Source organism: Poromitra crassiceps, assembly GCF_964638095.1.
Source record: "Poromitra crassiceps genome assembly, chromosome: 4".
NCBI lineage: Eukaryota > Metazoa > Chordata > Actinopteri > Beryciformes > Melamphaidae > Poromitra > Poromitra crassiceps.
The window spans coordinates 45,347,022-45,368,804 of record NC_139626.1 but is presented as its reverse complement, the minus strand read 5'-3'; the positions used below and the strand labels follow the sequence as shown (position 1 = coordinate 45,368,804).

Below are 21,783 nucleotides of genomic sequence, written 5' to 3'. Positions count from 1 at the left end.
CAGGGTGCCTACACACCATCGGGAGCAAGGAGGGTTAAGTGTCTTGCCCAAGGACACAGCGACGGCAGCTGGGAGGGAGCGGGGATCGAACCGCCAACCCTTGCGTCATTGGCCGACCCGCTCTACCTCCTGAGCTAAAGCCGCCCCAGCAATGTGCTCAAACCTCGGAGAAAGAAAGAGACAAGAACGACCGGGGAACATTTGCAACCCTTCCTAGGCGATTTACAGAGAGCCCCACTAGAGTCATTGCATGCTGTTGCTGTTGTGTAGCTGTTTTAAGAAACCTGGGGGAAAAATTTAGATGGAACAAGCCCTCCTCCAAAGCGTGCAGAACGCGTTGACCATCACAACTTCAGTTAAGAATAACGGAGCATATCAAAGTTTGCAATATGCTTTTCCATTCGATAAGACTTTAAAGCAGGGATGTCAGAGATACTCCGGCCCGCGGGCAGGTTTCATCCAGCCCGTGAGATGTTTGGGAATATTTTTTTTTTTTTTTTTTTTTTTTTTTTTTTTATTATTATTATTATTATTATTATTATTATTATTAAATTTGCACCCCATTATCATGACCTACGTGTGGCTAATAAGCAAGCTAAGAGTTCATTCATAAGTTAATTAACCTGCACTACAAGGAAGTATGTCAGTAGGTCATCAGGTGTAAACAAAGCCGCCATGATGCCACGCTGGAATTGAATCGCGCATTCGGCTACCTACCAAAAAACAAAGGAATCAACAAGATGCTGTCGAAAAAGAGAAAGGTTGACACGGAATGCAGGCAGTTTCAAGAGAAATGGAAAGAGCAGTATTTCTTTTGTGAAGTAAATGGGTAAATGAGTCGAATTGATTTTAGTAAAAAAAAAAATCCGGCCCCCATGAGGTCTCAGTTGAACAAATCCGGCCCTCTACCTAATATGAGTCTGACACCCCTGCTTTAAAGTATCAACCAACTCGATCTGACCTCAGTGACTCACTTTGTTCATAGTGCATGCATGTTTGTTTTTGTACATAATGTGCTTACAACATGTGAACTGAATTGACTGAGATGAAGTAGCGTTGGTTGCGAGGGATGCCAAAAACTGCTAGGTGTGAGCTTCCGTCATACTATGATATATTGCCTCTTTTTGTGTTAAAAATGCCTGTTTCCATATACAGTCAACACATGGAAGGTAGACAGCATGCTGCTCGTGAGGAGACCAGACAGAGGAATCCTGATCTTAGATTGGAATTCTGGTTGGCAGCAATGGAAGAGTTTTATGTGCTATAAAGGATACATCACTGCCACCGTGCAGCCGCTGTAGAAAAGGTGGCTTGCAAAAGCCACAGACTGGCACCTATTAAAAATGCATAAGATGGGTTCACAAGCACAAGATTGAGGGCTTCCATATTGCTCCCATTACTGTATGCATTTACAGAGCGTTGCAATGCATCCGAAAAGCACTCGAAATTCATAATGTACATTTGCATTTCAAGAAGGGTATTTGTGCATGTGTCATCCACCTGTGTGTTAGAGGAGGTGTGATAAGGGACACGTTGAATGCACAGGGTCCTCTATGAGAGGGTTTACCTCTGTGTTGTTCATGCATTAAATCAGTGCAGTGTCAAGAGCTATTGCCGACAGCATTGAGCCAGTAAACGAAACAAGCTTGTATGTCGCTTGCATTCAGTGCAGCTCTTCACTGAGTCAATACGATGAGGGATATGCCGCAGTTAACTCTTCACTAAGTCAATGCGATGAGTGATGCCGCAGTTAACTCTTCACTAAGTCAATGCGATGAGTGATGCCAGAGTTAACTCTTCACTAAGTCAATGCGATGAGTGATGCCAGAGTTAACTCTTCACTAAGTCAATATGATGAGTGATGCCAGAGTTAACTCTTCACTAAGTCAATGTGATGAGTGATGCTGCAGTTAACTCTTCACTAAGTCAATATGATGAGTGATGCCAGAGTTAACTCTTCACTAAGTCAATATGATGAGTGATGCCAGAGTTAACTCTTCACTAAGTCAATGTGATGAGTGATGCTGCAGTTAACTCTTCACTAAGTCAATGTGATGAGTGATGCTGCAGTTAACTCTTCACTAAGTCAATGCGATGAGTGATGCCAGAGTTAACTCTTCACTAAGTCAATGTGATGAGTTATGCCAGAGTTAACTCTTCACTAAGTCAATATGATGAGTGATGCCGCAGTTAACTCTTCACTAAGTCAATGTGATGAGTTATGCCAGAGTTAACTCTTCACTAAGTCAATATGATGAGTGATGCCGCAGTTAACTCTTCACTAAGTCAATGCGATGAGTGATGCCAGAGTTAACTCTTCACTAAGTCAATGTGATGAGTGATGCCAGAGTTAACTCTTCACTAAGTCAATATGATGAGTGATGCCAGAGTTAACTCTTCACTAAGTCAATATGATGAGTGATGCCAGAGTTAACTCTTCACTAAGTCAATATGATGAGTGATGCCAGAGTTAACTCTTCACTAAGTCAATATGATGAGTGATGCCAGAGTTAACTCTTCACTAAGTCAATATGATGAGTGATGCCAGAGTTAACTCTTCACTAAGTCAATATGATGAGTGATGCCAGAGTTAACTCTTCACTAAGTCAATATGATGAGTGATGCCAGAGTTAACTCTTCACTAAGTCAATATGATGAGTGATGCCAGAGTTAACTCTTCACTAAGTCAATATGATGAGTGATGCCAGAGTTAACTCTTCACTAAGTCAATGCGATGAGTTATGCCAGAGTTAACTCTTCACTAAGTCAATATGATGAGTGATGCCGGAGTTAACTCTTCACTAAGTCAATGTGATGAGTTATGCCAGAGTTAACTCTTCACTAAGTCAATATGATGAGTGATGCCAGAGTTAACTCTTCACTAAGTCAATGTGATGAGTTATGCCAGAGTTAACTCTTCACTAAGTCAATATGATGAGTGATGCCGCAGTTAACTCTTCACTAAGTCAATATGATGAATGATGCCAGAGTTAACTCTTCACTAAGTCAATGCGATAAGTTATGCCAGAGTTAACTCTTCACTAAGTCAATATGATGAGTGATGCCGCAGTTAACTCTTCACTAAGTCAATATGATGAATGATGCCGCAGTTAACTCTTCACTAAGTCAATATGATGAATGATGCCAGAGTTAACTCTTCACTAAGTCAATGCGATAAGTTATGCCAGAGTTAACTCTTCACTAAGTCAATATGATGAGTGATGCTGCAGTTAACTCTTCACTAAGTCAATGCGATAAGTTATGCCAGAGTTAACTCTTCACTAAGTCAATATGATGAGTGATGCCGGAGTTAACTCTTCACTAAGTCAATGCGATGAGTTATGCCAGAGTTAACTCTTCACTAAGTCAATATGATGAGTGATGCCGCAGTTAACTCTTCACTAAGTCAATATGATGAGTGATGCTGCAGTTAACTCTTCACTAAGTCAATGCGATAAGTTATGCCAGAGTTAACTCTTCACTAAGTCAATATGATGAGTGATGCCGGAGTTAACTCTTCACTAAGTCAATATGATGAGTGATGCTGCAGTTAACTCTTCACTAAGTCAATGCGATAAGTTATGCCAGAGTTAACTCTTCACTAAGTCAATATGATGAGTGATGCTGCAGTTAACTCTTCACTAAGTCAATGCGATAAGTTATGCCAGAGTTAACTCTTCACTAAGTCAATATGATGAGTGATGCCGGAGTTAACTCTTCACTAAGTCAATGCGATGAGTTATGCCAGAGTTAACTCTTCACTAAGTCAATATGATGAGTGATGCCAGAGTTAACTCTTCACTAAGTCAATATGATGAGTGATGCCGCAGTTAACTCTTCACTAAGTCAATGTGATGAGTGATGCCAGAGTTAACTCTTCACTAAGTCAATGTGATGAGTGATGCCAGAGTTAACTCTTCACTAAGTCAATGTGATGAGTGATGCCAGAGTTAACTCTTCACTAAGTCAATGTGATGAGTGATGCTGCAGTTAACTCTTCACTAAGTCAATGTGATGAGTTATGCCAGAGTTAACTCTTCACTAAGTCAATGTGATGAGTGATGCCAGAGTTAACTCTTCACTAAGTCAATGTGATGAGTGATGCCAGAGTTAACTCTTCACTAAGTCAATGTGATGAGTGATGCCAGAGTTAACTCTTCACTAAGTCAATATGATGAGTGATGCCGCAGTTAACTCTTCACTAAGTCAATGTGATGAGTGATGCCAGAGTTAACTCTTCACTAAGTCAATCAATATGATGAGTGATGCCAGAGTTAACTCTTCACTAAGTCAATATGATGAGTGATGCCAGAGTTAACTCTTCACTAAGTCAATGTGATGAGTGATGCCAGAGTTAACTCTTCACTAAGTCAATGTGATGAGTGATGCCAGAGTTAACTCTTCACTAAGTCAATATGATGAGTGATGCCAGAGTTAACTCTTCACTAAGTCAATACGATGAGTGATGCCAGAGTTAACTCTTCACTAAGTCAATGCGATGAGTGATGCCAGAGTTAACTCTTCACTAAGTCAATGTGATGAGTGATGCCGCAGTTAACTCTTCACTAAGTCAATGTGATGAGTTATGCCAGAGTTAACTCTTCACTAAGTCAATGCGATGAGTGATGCCAGAGTTAACTCTTCACTAAGACAATATGATGAGTGATGCCGGAGTTAACTCTTCACTAAGTCAATGTGATGAGTGATGCTGCAGTTAACTCTTCACTAAGTCAATATGATGAGTGATGCCAGAGTTAACTCTTCACTAAGTCAATGCGATGAGTTATGCCAGAGTTAACTCTTCACTAAGTCAATGCGATGAGTTATGCCGGAGTTAACTCTTCACTAAGTCAATGTGTTGAGTTATGCCAGAGTTAACTCTTCACTAAGTCAATGTGTTGAGTTATGCCAGAGTTAACTCTTCACTAAGTCAATGCGATGAGTTATGCCGGAGTTAACTCTTCACTAAGTCAATGTGTTGAGTTATGCCAGAGTTAACTCTTCACTAAGTCAATACGATGAGTGATGCCGGAGTTAACTCTTCACTAAGTCAATACGATGAGTGATGCCGGAGTTAACTCTTCACTAAGTCAATGTGTTGAGTTATGCCAGAGTTAACTCTTCACTAAGTCAATGTGATGAGTGATGCCACAGTTAACTCTTCACTAAGTCAATACGATGAGTGATGCCGGCGTTAGTTCTTCACTAAGTCAATACGAGGAGTGATGCCAGAGTTTTTAAAAAAGCCTGTTTTACTCCCAGTGAAAGTTTAGTGAAATATTGCATGTGCATGGAAAAGTAGATAGTAGTAGAATTGGGATACCAATTCAATTGGAAGCCAATTTTACGCATCAGTCCTCTCGTTGTGGGGTGAAGTGTAGAGCATGAAGAAGATCGTATCTCAATGCAGAGCGAGCAATACCTTGTGGGATTTCCTGTTCAGTGTTCAACACAGTGAGGTGAACGTTAAAGTAGACAAAACTAATTTGCTTGTCAAAACACTGTTTGCATATGAGCCAGCTAGCAACTAGCGAACAACAGCGGGGTAGCTTTTATGTAAACAAGGACGCTGTAGATAGATAAACATGCCCATTCGTGGACTGCATGTCGACAGGAGGGGGCCAAGGGGGGCCCCAGGCTTCAGCACAGTAGTACTTCTCTGCAGTGCTGAAACCAGTGGGATACCCCCGAGCCCTGTTTGAGAGGCAAATCTGGGGGTAGCTTAGTACCTAGTAGTAGTCCATTTCAAATAGTTGCTTCACGAATGCTCTAAGGACACACGCACAGTGCAGTGTGTGTGTGTGTGTGTGTGTGTGTGTGTGTGTGTGTGTGTGTGTGTGTGTGTGTGTGTGTGTGTGTGTGTGAGTGAGTGAGGGAAAAAGACAGAGAGAAACCTCAGACTTGGCTTGCACGTATATACGGTAGGCAGAGATGGGGACATGGACTTGAGACTTGGACTTGAGTCGCACTTAAAGGCCGGCTTTACCGTGGGGAATATGAATATATATTAATTCTTAAAAAATCTTAAATTTCGAATCCGTTGAAATTTTTGAAATTGCTTGTTCACAGCCGTTGGAAAAAAAAAATGAAAAAAAAAAAAAAAAAAAAAATGGGCCAGGTGACGCGTTTCGACGCGAAACGCGTCACCTGGCCCAATTTTTTTTTTTTTTTTTTTTTTTTTTTTTTTCCAACGGATTCGAAATTTAAGATTTTTTAAGAATTAATATATATTCATATTCCCCACGGTAAAGCCGGCCTTTAAGTCACACACAGTGACTTGAGACTCATCCTCAAAGACTTGAGACTTGACTTGGACTTGAGGTTTGGGACTTGTGAACAATCTTTTTTTTTTTATATATATTTCTTTGGTGCATTAACATTAAGGAAATGTTTACTAATGTCATCTAATCAATGCTGATACTGTATTCTAATAAAGGAGTGAGGGTAATATAGTACATGCTTTGAATTCCTTAGTTTTAGCTATGCAGTGTTCTAAGCAGACTGAATGACATGCAGCAGATGATAGAACGCTCATTCATAAGAGACTTGAGACTTGACTTGGACTTGAGCTCAAAGACTTGAGAAGGAGGGACTTGGACTTGCAAAAAGTGACTTGTGAGCATCTCGGCTATATTTTGTGCAATGGGGATGCACGGTGCAGTGTTGAAATTGGAGTTGCATTGGTGTTTTGTGCATTGGTTGTTGCCGGCAAATTCATATGATCAAATATCCACGTTATCATAATACTTACTTATTATCAGTGTAACTCCAGCAGGTTAACGCAAGCAGGACATATAAAGGTATAATTGTCCCCGCGTGGTCTCTAGAGTGTCCCTGTGTTAAGAAAAATGTACCAAATGATGAAGAAAAAGGTTTTACATGCATTTCTTTTCTTTGTGTATCTCTATGGGGAAATGTGTTATTGGGCCCCATGGCATCACGTGGCTTGCCAAAATGGCTGCACAGCTCAGAGCTGTTCCTGGGGGCTTGGGGACAATAGACAGCTGAATGTGGCACACAGTAGTTATTTTTAACACATAGTAACTCCATTCATCTCCCTCCATTTTCTGAATACACCGACTACCAAAAAGCGATGTAACATTGAACTATCAAGCATGTACATTGAACTGTGTTTTAATTGCATTTTTCATTCTCTGCAGTTGGGATAAATAATTGCATATCATCATCCTTAGCAAGCTTTTATTGCTTCTGTCCCCCTTGGACTGGTGGATATTTGTCAAACAACATAGCGATGCTGCCTGTATGTCAAAGCAGCCAGCCAAAGTCCCAGAAGAAATATGAAAAGATAAATTAAAGTGGCAAGGCGTCATCACTAAACACTTGCTTTGACATTGATGTAACATCAAACATCGTTTTATTGTTGTTTGCACAAACAGAAACAACATGCACGACTCCATCTGACGAGGAGTGACACGTACGCCTTTCATTAGTGAACCATTACCTCATGTGCCAATGACAGATGCCTTCATGAATCTCAAATGGTCTCCACGCCTCACTCGGCTACCGCCTAGTCCTGTATCCCCGGAGGAGGTGATGGACCACCTAGTCCTGTATCCCCGGAGGAGGTGATGGACCACCTAGTCCTGTATCCCCGGAGGAGGTGATGGACCACCTAGTCCTGTATCCATGGAGGAGGTGATGGGCTACCGCCTAGTCCTGTATCCCTGGAGGAGGTGATGGACCACCTAGTCCTGTATCCCTGGAGGAGGTAATGGGCTACAGTACCACCTAGTCCTGGATCCCTGGAGGAGGTGATGGACCACCTAGTCCTGTATCCCCGGAGGAGGTGATGGACCACCTAGTCCTGTATCCCCGGAGGAGGTGATGGACCACCTAGTCCTGTATCCCCGGAGGAGGTGATGGACCACCTAGTCCTGTATCCATGGAGGAGGTGATGGGCTACCGCCTAGTCCTGTATCCCTGGAGGAGGTGATGGACCACCTAGTCCTGTATCCCTGGAGGAGGTAATGGGCTACAGTACCACCTAGTCCTGGATCCCTGGAGGAGGTGATGGGCTACAGTACCACCTAGTCCTGTATCCTCAGAGGAGGTGATGGACCACCTAGTCCTGTATCCCTGGAGGAGGTGATGGACCACCTAGTCCTGGATCCCTGGAGGAGGTGATGGGAGATGGCACACACACGTGACCGACTGTATCTATAGAGCTGAACAGTCATGCTGAGTGTGGCCTGGATTTTGAGGGGTGAGGGGGGGGGGTGTGGAACAGTAGATTTCACTATTTTACTTCAATGGCTTTGAACATTTTAGCGGCCTTACCTTTCTGTTCTCTGCATTTCTTGAATAGCTGAATGGCTGTTCATAATGGAAAGCTATTATTCCAGTAGTGTCCCTTTGTCAGGCCTTCTTGCGCCTGAAAGCATTTGAAAGTACAGCACTCATCACAGTCAAATTATAAGACATTCAGTCACTTCAGAAAAATACCACAAATTCCCTCTTCTCAATTTGTTTTATTTTATTTATTTAATTAATTAATTTGACAGGGACAATGGACAGTCAAAAACAGTCCCATAATTAGCTGTGAATCTAAATTTCATCTGCAGTTTCCTCTGCAGTCCCTGGGTCCCTATAGACCTTATTCGATTGACGTCACTCACGTACTGGCACGCCCACCGCCGCCATATTGTCGACATATTGTAGTGCTGCAGCTCTCAAGTGACAGCCTATGTGGAGCAGCGTTTATAGGAAGCTAGCCGCTGTTAGCGTTGCCTGTATCGTGTTCGGATGGTGACCTCGTTCTTTTGTTTATTATTACAGTCATTAACGGCTGCATACAAACAACAACTGTGGGGTTTTTATTGCTGTCATTACCATCGCTATTTTGTAATGGAACAGAAACGACAATAAGGCTGTTACTAGTTCTCAGCTGCAGCGCTGTGTGCGCGCAGGACGGTATGTCAACAATATGGTGCCGTCCAGGATAAGCGAATAAGGTCTATAGCAGGGGCACTCAATTAAAATTCAAAGAGGTCCAGTTCGAGAAAATGTCCTTAAGCAAAGGTCCGGAACATTGTGACGTAGCTTGCGTTATGATTCAGTGCCATTGAACTCAATGACTGAAGTAGCGGTTTGGTACAATGTCTGTATACAACTGACTGTTAAATCAAGCCAACAACCCTCCGGCTCCACCTTTTCTCTTGAGAGAAGTGAGCTATCTATCTATCTATCTATCTATCTATCTATCTATCTATCTATCTATCTACGGTATCTATCTATCTATCTATCTATCTACGGTATCTATCTATCTACCTATCTATATATCTATCTATCTATCTATCATCCATCCATCCATTATCTATCTGTCCCCTCTGTCTGTCTCTCTGTCTGTCTGTCGAGCGTTCCCAATGCAAACTTCTCATGCCGTTGGGCAAGTTAATGTGTGAGTGTGCGCTGGTGTGTGTGTGTGTGTGTGTGTGTGTGTGTGTGTGTGTGTACGTGTGTTTGCTCATGTGTGCCGCTTCCATAGACAGGTCAGGATCGCATCGCACTTCAACCGAGACATACTGGTTTTGAACTGCCCGTAAGAACAATGAATGGACATGTAAGAGTGGTTTCTTTTGACCACGCCATGTGAAATTACTTCTATGTCTCGCATCCCCTCCGTCCGTGTGTCACTCTCACAGCAGCACTAGGAAACGACTGGGAGAAACGATTTGCTTATTTGATTGGCCGAGTAGCATCACGTGCGATGATTTACAGCCCATTCATTGGTCTGTGAGCTTTCTGGCAGATAAACCAGTATTACCGTAAAGACTAGAAAAGCATGTGCCGGTTGGTTAAAATAGAAACGCTCTGTGAAAATCACAATTCTCAATGATTTGTAGGTTATAGGGCTCGGTCCGGATAGGACGGCATCTCGGTCCGGATGCGGACCGGAGTCCGGACTTTGAGGATCGCCGGTCTATAGGGACAGTCCATGCGTTATTTATGAGTTTTGTTTGATAATTGTTTGATAGACGTCTTGTAGAAACAATACATATTCTGCCTGAGAGGAGGGTGGGTTGAAAACTCTCAGAAGAATGGACAGTGCTGTTGGTTGTTTTGTAGTATAATTTCTAGACAAATGAAGTGCCTGGAAGCATTTGTATATATTTCTATTGTGCCCTTCCTTTGCAAAGGCGGAGTATCCCGTTTGTCTTACAATACAGTTAATGATTGAAGCATTTTTATATTCTGTGGTTTATTTAAGGCCACTTCCCCGTAAGATATTCTTTACTGCCTGATTACAATATATTCCTATTGAGCTTTCACTGCCACCACAAATGTTTTATGGTTTAAGTTAACAGACTGTACGCAGAGTTACAACGGGTGCCATGGGTGTGCTGCCACTGTGACAGTCAATTGAGGGGATCATAGAAATATAGCCCAATTATAGTTACAGTTTACAAGCTTTACTTGTTAAATTATGTTCAGCCGGCTTTTTCTTAACAACAGAGTCCTAAAATAAGCAGAGGGTTAAAAAAAAATGATGTCAAGTTCCCATTTGTGCGTCATTGTACCCGTAGGCTGTGGAGGAAACCTCTCACTAACGGCATACTGTAAGGCACGTGTGTCAAACTCAAGGCCCGGGGGCCAGATCCGGCCCGGCACCTCATTTTAAGTGGCCCGCGAGAGCTACTGTAGCAAAGAATACAATTTGCGCAATACAATTCTTCGCAATATGGCTTAAAATAGCTATTGTTAAATGGAATAATAGTTGTAGGCTACTAGCTGTCTGTTTGCCATTGTTTTCCCTATAATTCTGCTTTCAGAGCTAGTTATTAAGTATTAAGTTATTACTAAAAAACAATAATAACCAAATCAGAGGCAATTATGAAATATTATAACATGTAGGCTAGATACATTTATATCGTGTTACATTTACAACCGGCCCTTTGAAGGTAACTATAATGCTGACGTGGCCCGGGGTGAAATTGAGTTTGACACCCCTGCTGTAAGGGAATAGTTTATATATGACAACAGTTCAATGGGTAAAACCCAAAGAGGATCCTGAGCACTCAATTCACTCGAAAATTATTATAATAAGGTGCAGTGGCTTGAGAGACTAACAGGAAGTCACATTTGCTGTGACTCATAAACCTAATGAATATGTGAGTCAAAGGTTTGACTCAGGTGCGTCAGACAAGTTTGAGCGGGTAAAAAAAACAGGCTGCGTTTTGAACAGGAAGTCGTGACACAATGGCTCAAGTGGGCGGGGCTACATAAGGTGAATAGAACACCGCAGGAAATGAGTCCGTTATTAGCATGTTGGCTTGTCAACGGGATCTTCAGGGGAAAAAGTGAATGGGGTTTTAGAATGGGGATTTCACTTAAATGCATAACATAAGTACTATTCATTACTTATTACGTTCATTACTTATATTCATTATAGCATTCCAGGGCCCCCAAGCTCTGGAATGCACTTCCCCCAGATATTAGACTTTCAACATCAGTGTCCATATTTAAAAAACAGTTAAAAACATACCTTTATAAGATGGCATTCCCGTAATCTGCACCTCTATCAAGCTCTCCAATTTCTGTATAAATAAGTCTGTTTTGCTTTTATCTGGTAACTTTTCTAACGGATTAGAAATAGCCTGTGGTTATTTAATTATATTTTTATTTGTCAATATTTGTACTATTGCTTGTTTTATTGCCTTGTTAAGCACTTTGTAACATTTGTTTTGAAAAGTGCTATAAAAATAAAGATTATTATTATAAGGATTTGTGTTCAGCAGGATAATCTTCACAAACGTGAATCACTTTTATGACTTTGGAAACGTAAATGCGTTTTTTTTAACGCGATTTTCAGAAAACACTTCAACAGTCATAAAAGTGATTCACGTTTGTGAAGATTACCCTGCTGAACACAAATGACCACTCCCATAAACTTTTGTTAACCACAAACCTTATTTTATGCATTTAAGCGAAATCCCCATTCTAAAATCCCATTCACATTTCCCCTGAAGATCCAACATGTTCGGGACTTCCGCCTTCCGCCTACAAAAATACGTCATCTCTGTGGTACTCTATTATGCAATTATCAATTCAGGACCCCCCCCCCCCCCAACACACACACACACACGACTAATGCTCTGTGATGTCCATATAAAATAAAGTAAACTCACTCGCTCGCACACACACACACACACACACACACACACACACACACACACACACACCAACTCAAACATCGCACCCCCTGTGGTGAGATTCCTGCTTTGTGCCTGTTTATGACCACTTTGTTTTGATAATGACCCAAAATTACATGACATACAAGAGATGAAAGAAACAAAAGATCAATTCAAAGTGTTTGTTTATGCCTTGTTTTTACCAATGCAGGAATCCGCGAGGCGGTACGTTTTATTTTCTAATTTAAGAACAAACAAGGGAACATATCCACTCATGTATATTTCAGTACATCTGCTGCTTATTTTTCTTTAAAGCAGTAAACCTAGCCTACAGGGATCTTATTTGTAAACATATGTCTACAATGCACTCTATGGCCCCACTTTAAGTTCATATTTTTAACTCTCTCTGCATGGATTTTCTTGAAACCATCTCTGTTTACATTGTTACCCCCCCCCCCCCCCCAAGAAAACAAAAATAATTGCCATAGAAAACATTTGGTAAACACCTTTTGTCTGAGTTGGAAGTCAAAAGAGCAAATAAAAATGGCGTGAGAACAGGGAATATGAGGGAGACAATAAAATTCAATACAATGTTACAGTAAAATACAGTAAAATATGACGTGCATAATGAAACAGTGGTATGCTCTGACAAACAAAAGCAAATCAATAGTATCAGGAAGCAGCTGGTTCAATAAAGACCTCAATGCATTGTGTTAAAGTGTTCGAGAAAAAAATAAACTCAACTCAACTCAACTCAAAGTAGAGATGGAGCGTTCTGAAGAGCGCTGCTAAATTACATTTAGCTTTGAGCGTGCAGTGCAGGTAGCAAAGGTACAGTGCAGATGTCCAGCTGCCACTCTAAAGCACTTTGTGGGTGAATCAGCACCCATGTAAACTTATGTTCAGTGGCGTGCCGTCCATTAGGCGAACTAGGCAAATGCTAGGGGCGCTTGAGCCGTTAGGACCGCCAGAGAGGGTAATTTTTTTTTTCTTTTTTTTTTTTTTTACAAATACTTTTTCATGATAATAGGCCTACGAATATTTTACAATAGTAGACAAAAAATAAGCACAACGTCTAAAGTAATATAATAGTGAAATCATTTTTCTAATTCTGGCTTTCTGGCTGCCTGGGCTGCAGCACTTTCACCATGGTCCTTAATCCATACCACCCCACCCCCTGCGCGGCCGCGCCCCCTTCTTTCTACCTGCTCGGACCTTTTTCCCAGAGTGGGGGAAGGCCGGGCGATTCTGAGCCTGCACTGCAGTGGTGGAAAATTAGCTGCGATATCATTTTTATTATATTTTCTTTGGGGGGGGGCACCAGCAAAAATCTTGCCTAGGGCACCAACTTGGTCAGGCACGCCACTGCTTATGTTTAAGTTACGCCTCTTCAGTCCAAAGTCCTGCCTGTCTGCAACTGTGGTGCCGTTCCTAAGAAAAACGAAGTGCACGTTCACACACCATACGCCAATCCCACGCCAAAGCCACGCCGTTTCATTTCATCAGCGTCCTTGTTAACAGGCGAGTCCGTTCACACGAACAGGAGGAGCAGCTCCGAGCCCGTGCACCGCTGAGGAAAAGAGACCGCTCCTGGTGGGACCGGTTAACAGGACTCGGATCAGCTTGAGCCTGTCTCAAGCTTCAGTTCTGCACGGCTTTGGCGTACGGTGTGAACGTGCACTGAGATTGTGTGCCTAAATGGCGGCCAGTTGACCTAAAAAATGATGAAGGTTTTCGAACGCCTGGTTCAAAATACTTCATGTGGACCAGTTTGCCAACCGAGAATGGGTCAGTGGAAGACACAGTTTCTTTGTTCAGGAGTCCCCTGCGTAGATTCCAGCTCTGCATTTAATACAACAGTTCCCCAAAGGGTCTTTCAAGCTAATTGGCACTGTAGGTTAATCAAGCGATGTGCTGTTGGAATCTAGACTTTTTTACAGGATAGGAAGCAGGTGCTGAGAGTCTCACGAGAGTGGTGAGAGCCTCACACACTTAACATCGAGCCGAAATGAAAAATGAGATTTTAACCGTATTTTAGATCACATCGTGGTCATGGAGTGCACCTATTTAATGATATAATATATCATTAAATAGGTGCACTCCATGATTAGCTCTGTATTTTACATATAGTCTTTGTACATACAGTAGACTGTTATTGAAACGTGAACGGTATAGGTGTCAGATTTGTCTGCTGTCTCCCTCTGCTCAGAGGCACGGGCAGGGCAGCACTCGCCTCACATTCACTCAGTCCATCCAGTCCCTCACCATAGACACGCCCACTTTCCAACGGTCAAATCAAACTCCTCCACGCACGCTATGTCCCGCCTCTCTACCATGTTTCACTCGGAATACGCCTCGATAAGGAATCACATACCCTGGGATTCTGGGCATGTCATTTCAGCTTGCCTTATGCTCCTTCTATACAATGACTGTATGGCTCATGAGGATTTACAGTAGCAACCGCGACATCATCAGTTGGTATTGTTTTCACCTTGCGTGTGTGTGTGTGTGTGTGTGTGTGTGTGTGTGTGTGTGTGTGTGTGTGTGTGTGTGTGTGTGTGCTTGTGTGTGTGTGTGTGTGTGTGTGTGTGTGTCATTGTGGCAAAACGTGGTCCTGGAGACACCTACTGTATTGAAGCGGGAAAGACCACAGAAGGGGTTTTGAGTATTTTGCCAGTCTGTGGACAGATTCTGCGAACGCGATAGCATCAAAACCAAGATGCAGTCAAGAAACCTTACAGGTGTAGTTGCCGGGGCATCCCAGTCGACCCGGGGCTCACCTGGTAGAATGCGTGCCACAAAGGCTTAGTTAGCCCTTGTTCACACAGGACGCCGAACGTAAGCAGAACTGAAGCTTGAAGCAGGCACAAGCTGAACGTACGCCTTACCGTTCACACAAGACGCCTTCTCTTTTCCTCTCAGCGCCTCTACTCTCGCGCCTTGAACATGGCTCATGGCTTCACGCGTCACGCTTGGAAAATCGGCGTCAATCCTGAGCGATCGCGTCAGCGTGGCGTGAGCGTGGCTTCGGCGAGGCGTCAGCATGGCACGTGTGCGGGTGTGAACGGCCTAGCCTGTTAACAAGGACGCTTAAATGAAACTTGTGGGTTCAGCGTAGGTAGAGCTTCGGTTGAGCGTTGCTTCGGCGTACTGTGTGAACTGCGTGGTTGACCCGGGGTCGAATTTGACCCGTGGTCCTTTGCCACATGTCATCCCCTCTCTCTCTGCCCTCCTTTTCTGTCTATCAACTGTCCTATCAATTAAAGGTAAACTGCCCCCCAAAAATGCCCCTCCATCAAAATGAAGGCCGACTTTGAAAATGCGCGTGATCACAGTAAGGGAGCCCACATTCGTTGTGCCTTGTGTATAGCTTGAATGACGATAAAATGCAACTTGAACTTGAATCTTAACAGGTGCTGGCACAAGGTTTGTGGAGGAGCTCAGCTGCTCTTGCTGTGTCGTTTATGCTCGGGAGGGAGGGCTTCTCATGAGGCCAGGATTTATCACTCACACCCCATTTACACCTGGTTTTTAAATGTGGGTTCAGATCCAGATCCAGATCACTTATCTGGATACAGGTCACATTTAAAAAAAACAGGTGGGAAATGAGATGTCAGAGGACTAAACCAAAAGTATCTCGCGAAAGAGAGGAGAGACCCGGGGCGAGGTTAATACAACGATGCAGCTTCATTAGCAGAATCTCTTCTAAGCTCTGGCACACACACAATTAAAAGCACAAACCAGAGCCCAGCACGTCTAAATGAGAGAAGAGCTATCCCAGGCTATTCTGCTGAAGAGTCCTTCATGATCTGCCATTACGCAAACAAGACCTGGCAGGGGGGAAACGTGTCCTTAACAAGCGCCGCATTTACATAACAAGAAAATATCTCTTCCCAATTTGTCACCGGGCAGGATGTGTTTTTACCCTTGAAAACATAATGGCACACAATCACAAACACACACACGCACACGCATGCACACGCACACACACACGCACATACACACAGGCCTGCAGCTTGGTGAAGCACTAATAGGCTTAGCTGTCCGCTCCCCCAGACAAAAGGATGATTTTTGTCATATTCACAGGCAGCCATTGGGTTTTACATGCAGACCTTTAGCTGACCCTTCAGACAACAATAGTGAATCACGCAGGGGAAATCACTCCCTGATGCACTGACGAGGTCCTCCCACCCCACACACACACACACACACACACACACACAGACACACACACACACACACACACACACACACACACACACACACACAGACGCACTTTCCACATTCTCTCATTTCGTTTATGTTTTTTTTTTTTTTTTTGTCTGACACCTCCCTCAATTTGTCTTTCTTTATAGAGGACACAGAGAGATAAATAGATGCCTATATTAGGTGACGCCTGAGGTGACTACCAGTCAAAATGTCAGCCTCCGTCTGTCTGCACCTCAGCCCCCCCACCAGAGAGAGAGAGGGTATATAGTAGTCAACCTACTATAACCTACCAACAATCCCTAACCAAAAGATCTAGCTAATCTACATCCTAACCCTATCCTAACCTTGGTAGCCTATCCCTCAGCCGAGTTGAATTAGCAGTCGCTGGTACCTGTTCTTGTAGTGCTTTTATTTGTTGTGCATGTCTGTGCCTCTTTGGTAATTTAAACAACAGTGTCAGTAAAGGAAAGATTGGAGCGCAGACGCAAAAGTTTGGCTTCCACATAAATCTGCTGGAGTTATTGATCTTTTAGTCGGCGGGTCTACACCTCTAACACACCCCTAACATTCCACCTGTTATTTTATTAGGCCTGCACTTTGTTTTACAGCCACAGCTCTGCTATCTTTCTCCGAGGGTTTTAGTGCGCACACAAACACACACAATTGCGTGGTCACCCCCGCAGACATAAACGTGAGACTGACACACACTTTAAGTGACAAGCAAACATTTATTTATGGTAGACCGTTTCCACTCTCGTGTTGTCCTGGGGGCAGAATTTGTGGCGGCATGTGCAAGGCTTTAATGCCAATCTCTCCATCTATTCTGGGAAGTTCTGTCTGTAGCATCGCCGTCTGCTGTGTCAGCGCAGCCTGGCTGTGTGTCTGTAGCATCGACGTCTGCTGGGTCAGCGCAGCCTGGCTGTGTGTCTGTGGCCTGACTGTGTGTCTGTGGCCTGGCCGTCTGCTGTGTCAGCACAGCCTGGCTGTGTGTCTGTGGCCTGGCTGTGTGTCTGTGGCCTGGCTGTGTGTCTGTGGCCTGGCCGTCTGCTGTGTCAGCGCAGTCTGTCCGCGTGCCTTTCTTCTGCTCAGAGGCTCTTGTTCTCATTTTTGCATAATGTCAACATATGCTCATCATAAGCAATGATCATATGGGTTGTTACTACATGCCAATATATATGACTATATAAGCAATGCACATACATATGGTTATTATATTGACATATGCTCATATGCCATATGAGCTTATCAGTCCTATTTGCAATAGAATCCCCCAACAGCCAAAGTGGCACACCTGGATAGAATGCTGGCATTGAAACCAAACAAGCGGAGATGACCTGGTTCAAAAACACAACTTCCCTCAAGCTCAAGCACCTCCAAGAGCGGTAACACTTTATAATAACGTTCAGTCGTAAGTCATTTATAAGCCTTTAGTTAATGATGAACTAACCATTTATAAAACATTAATATACATTTGTAGATGATTCATAAATTCTATGTTAACATATCACAAATGTGTTGTAAGTCATCTATAAACCTTTAGTAAATGACGTGTCCCTCACCTGTTATAAATGATGTGTAAATAAATTACAATTCATTTACAAGGCTTTCTGCATCCCCTCATCTAAAGTGTAAACCATTCATCACACATAAATGTGTTACATACAGTACAAGGGGGTAGCTCTTGTTTGTCAAAACTGAAGCCAATGAGGAAGTGTCCTCTTTGCCTGCAGGGGGCGACCCATTGGTTTGTGGACTTGTTTTGAAGCCTCAAGTATACCCTCAGTAAACACTTTCCTAATGAGTTTATGTCTCAATCACTAGTTTCAGACTATGTTGTAGTTGCAGACTATGTTTTGGGGTGTGATTGACAGGTCGCTTGTCCATTGATCACACAGCTCGCCGATCACGGACCAATAGCAGGCCGTGCTGTGGGAAACCCCTGGTCTCATGTCAAGGTCCAAGATGGCAATGAGCAAAATGCCATACGTGAGGCGTCAAAACGGAAGTCCACAAACCAATGGGTAGGGCTGGCACGGATCAGAAAACCCACGGATCGGATCGCGTGACGGATTTTGAGCCACGGATCACGGATTTTTCGGATCAGCAAAAAAAAAATATATAGGCTATATCAGATTTTTTCTCTCAAAATTAGATTTTCGATTTGATTTTTTAATACTATTATACTTCTCTAACCATTTGTTGCCCTGCACAGCTCAAAAAATATTTTTTTCTCATGACACAATTTATGCTTTTACTCTGAAGGCAGAACAACCCAACTTCCTGTTTTAGGTGGCACTGCGCCTAACTTCCTGGCTGTTGCGTGCTAACGTAGTCACTTGACACGGATACAGACCAGACCGGGTGAGTCTGGAAACATAATGTTGATGCTACATTAAGCTACTCGGTGGCCCCACGTGTTGTTTTGTTGTTATGTGTCCAAGGCAACATTTCACCGTCCAACGGTGATATGTGTTCGTGAAACGTGTGCGCGTGTGTGTGTGTTGTGCTCTCGTTATCTTGTGGAGCCCGCAACACGCTGTTCGCTATCCTGTGCTTTTTCAGAGGTGTTGAAATAAGTTTGTTGTCTTTAGTAGCCACTAGCCACAGCCTTCAGAGAGACTTTACAGCGACGACAAGGGATGAGGAAGCTCACTTGTGCTTGCCATGATGCCTGTCTGTGTCTGGCTGTGCTGCAGGCATTCTCATACACTAACGTTAAACGTTAAATTAAACGAAAGTGGGGGCTGATCCGTACGGGTCATGGATTATCCATGATCCGTGCCAGCCCTACCAATGGGTCTCCCCCTGCAGGCCATTCGAAAGAATGCAGGTTTAAGTGCGCTTCCGCATTGGCTTCATCCTCATATCCTCATGTTCTTTTGTTTGAGCTTGTGGTTATGCAGCATGGATCCTCTCCAACTTCTGTTTGTAAACATTCACCTCCTCTGATTTGGGAAGTTCATACTTTATGAGGTTTTTCATCTCTCTCATTGAGTCATACATCTTTTAGAGGGCCTCCTTGTCCTCCTTAAGTCCCAGGCATTCTGCCAGGTAACTCTCCATGATGAGCAAAGGACGTGCTGTTCAGAATAGCTGTTAGGGCACTCTTCTTCAGTGACTCTGGGTTTCTCCAGCAGAGGATACCTTATCTTCAGGTCCATGAGCAGACCTTCCATGGGTCCGTAGCGGTTGTGGACCACCAGGTGGAAGTTGAGCTGCTGGATGAGCAGGAGCTCGTACTCCAGCGTCTGCTCCAGGACCCTCTCCTGCCCCGCTGCAAGAGATTACCCACAAACTGGGTGCTGGAGACATTGAACTCATCCACCAGTTGTTCAGGTAGAATCTTCTGAAGTACATGATGGCTGTGCATAGAATTGGTGATGCCGAGATCTCGAGTTCTAATTCTTCTGTGGTGTTTTATGGCAAGTTGGCATCCTTTATGTTGCATTACCGCCTCCTATTGCATTGATCCATCCACTGTTTCCCTACTTCTCGTGTACGCGGTGTCCCTAACTGAATGCTTTCCTGCCCGAGTTGCACCGGTCCTACTTACAGCCTCTGCAAGGAAGTTAAGCAAGCGTTTTAACTCAGAACATCAATTGCACACCCCTTTGTGGTGGGAAGAAGGGGGAGGGAGAACCACGCTCCTCTGTTCTCCTACTGTATCAGTCGTCCCCAAGCCCCCAGGAATAGCGCTGGGCTGTGAAGCCATTTGAACATGGTGGCGAAGCTCTGTATAGCAAGTCACGTGACGCCATGCAGCCCAGAAAGGAAAATTCCCATCCACTTGCATGGGGTTCCCGGCAGCTGTTAAACCCAGTGGAATTTTTTCCGGGTGTCACTCAAAGTATAAAACGACTCTTTTAATTATCAAATATTTTTTTATGGGGTCATTTTTTCTTCAGAAGCCACTAAGAGCTGTATACGGGTGTATTTCCTTCTTATAATACAATCCATGGGTGGGAGGGGTGGGAGACGTCATCGAATACGTCATGGCACACATGCGCACTTCGCCTTGGGCCGCATGGTCAGGAAGTAAAACCCGGAAGAAAGCCCCCCCATGATGGCTTCATGCGCCAGTGAGCAGCGTCCGTCCGAATGCATGGGTGGGCGTGGCTCGTCCCCTATCCAGTTCTTTTAATACATCCATGGTCGTCCCCCAGACGGAAGCCCTGGCCCCAGTAGTGACGTCCTCCTTCTCCCCCATCTCCTGGTCGTGTCCTGGTGGGAGGTACTCCGAAGCCCGACACCCCTCCCCGCCTGTTGGGTAGGAACCGATACAGGAACTCCGGTGTGGAGAGGAAGGACCGCCCTCCCAGTTCCATTGGGTATTTGAACATCAGGAAGAAGTAGAGGTGACCCACCAGGTTCCCTATCAGTTCCTTCACCACAGAGCCTCCCATGATGTAGTTGAAGCCCACGATGACCCAGGGTAGATAACACGCCTTAAATCGTATTCCGAACCAGAAGGATACCATCTTGTCTCTGTTGAGTTGAGCCCAGACATACAGAACGGACATGATGAGCGGTATCATCAGCGACTGCATGTCCGTCTTGAGCCCAGTTATAACAATGCAGGCCCAGTTGAAGAGGAGCATGAAGACATAGTCTGCTGGTCTGCCATCAAACGCCCCTGTCTCTAGCTGAGAGGAGCACTGATAGAGGAAGTACAGGTTGGACAGGTACAGAACCCCAGTGCGAGGTCCTACTGGGAAATACAGGGCGGAAGTCACTGGTCTCCAGAGTTGAAATTTGTGGAAGAACTTTTCCGGCCATAGTACCAGGTATTCAAAGCTAATCAACCCCAGTTTCCCAATCAAGGGAACAGCAATCGACCCAGCAAACCAACACCGGGTGATGAAGGGGATGCTTTTGAACCACTCCGCGATATCTGACATCTTTCCCTATGATCGCAGCCATGTTATAGCGGCCCTACTTACAGTATAGCCTCTGCCGGGAGGACTTATGACATCACTGATGATGTCACAATGTCTATGACATCATCAGCGACATCACTGATGACATCATCTTCGAGGCTCGAGTGAACTCACACTGGTGACATCACCAATTCTAGACCAGGATATATGCAGGAATCATTCAGTTAAATCCAATACTTGTACCTTTTAACATTACGTCATTTACGTCATTTTTTGACGGTGGGACGTTGATCTAACCCTTTTACGTCTCCTATACCAATATTGGAGGTATTGAATGTGTATAATCTATTTTACCGACCCACTGAGTGGCGACATGTCTCTCCAGAGTAGGAAGAGGCGAGCCAAAACTGGAGGGAAAAGCGCGAGGAAGCCGTTTTCATACTGTAAAATGGATGGCGAAAACGCTTTCACTTTCGCGCTGACGCACAGCGGTGGCAACGGTGGGGGGTTCCAAGAATAGACTGGATGCACACTTTGAAACACGCACC

At 44.0% G+C, this 21,783-nt stretch overlaps 1 pseudogene across 1 annotated transcript in view; it reads right to left on the bottom strand.

Moving 5' to 3' along the window:
- The window catches only part of LOC310775805 (derlin-1 pseudogene), a 94,204-nt pseudogene extending 72,948 nt beyond the window's left edge, over window positions 1-21,256 (bottom strand). The window contains exons 1-2 of the transcript in view: window positions 20,503-21,256; window positions 19,503-19,632 (exon numbers count right to left, since the gene is read on the bottom strand). The product of the transcript in view is annotated as a derlin-1 pseudogene (transcript). The remainder of the gene's footprint in view (window positions 1-19,502; window positions 19,633-20,502) is intronic.
- Between the last annotated feature and the right edge of the window lie 527 nt (window positions 21,257-21,783).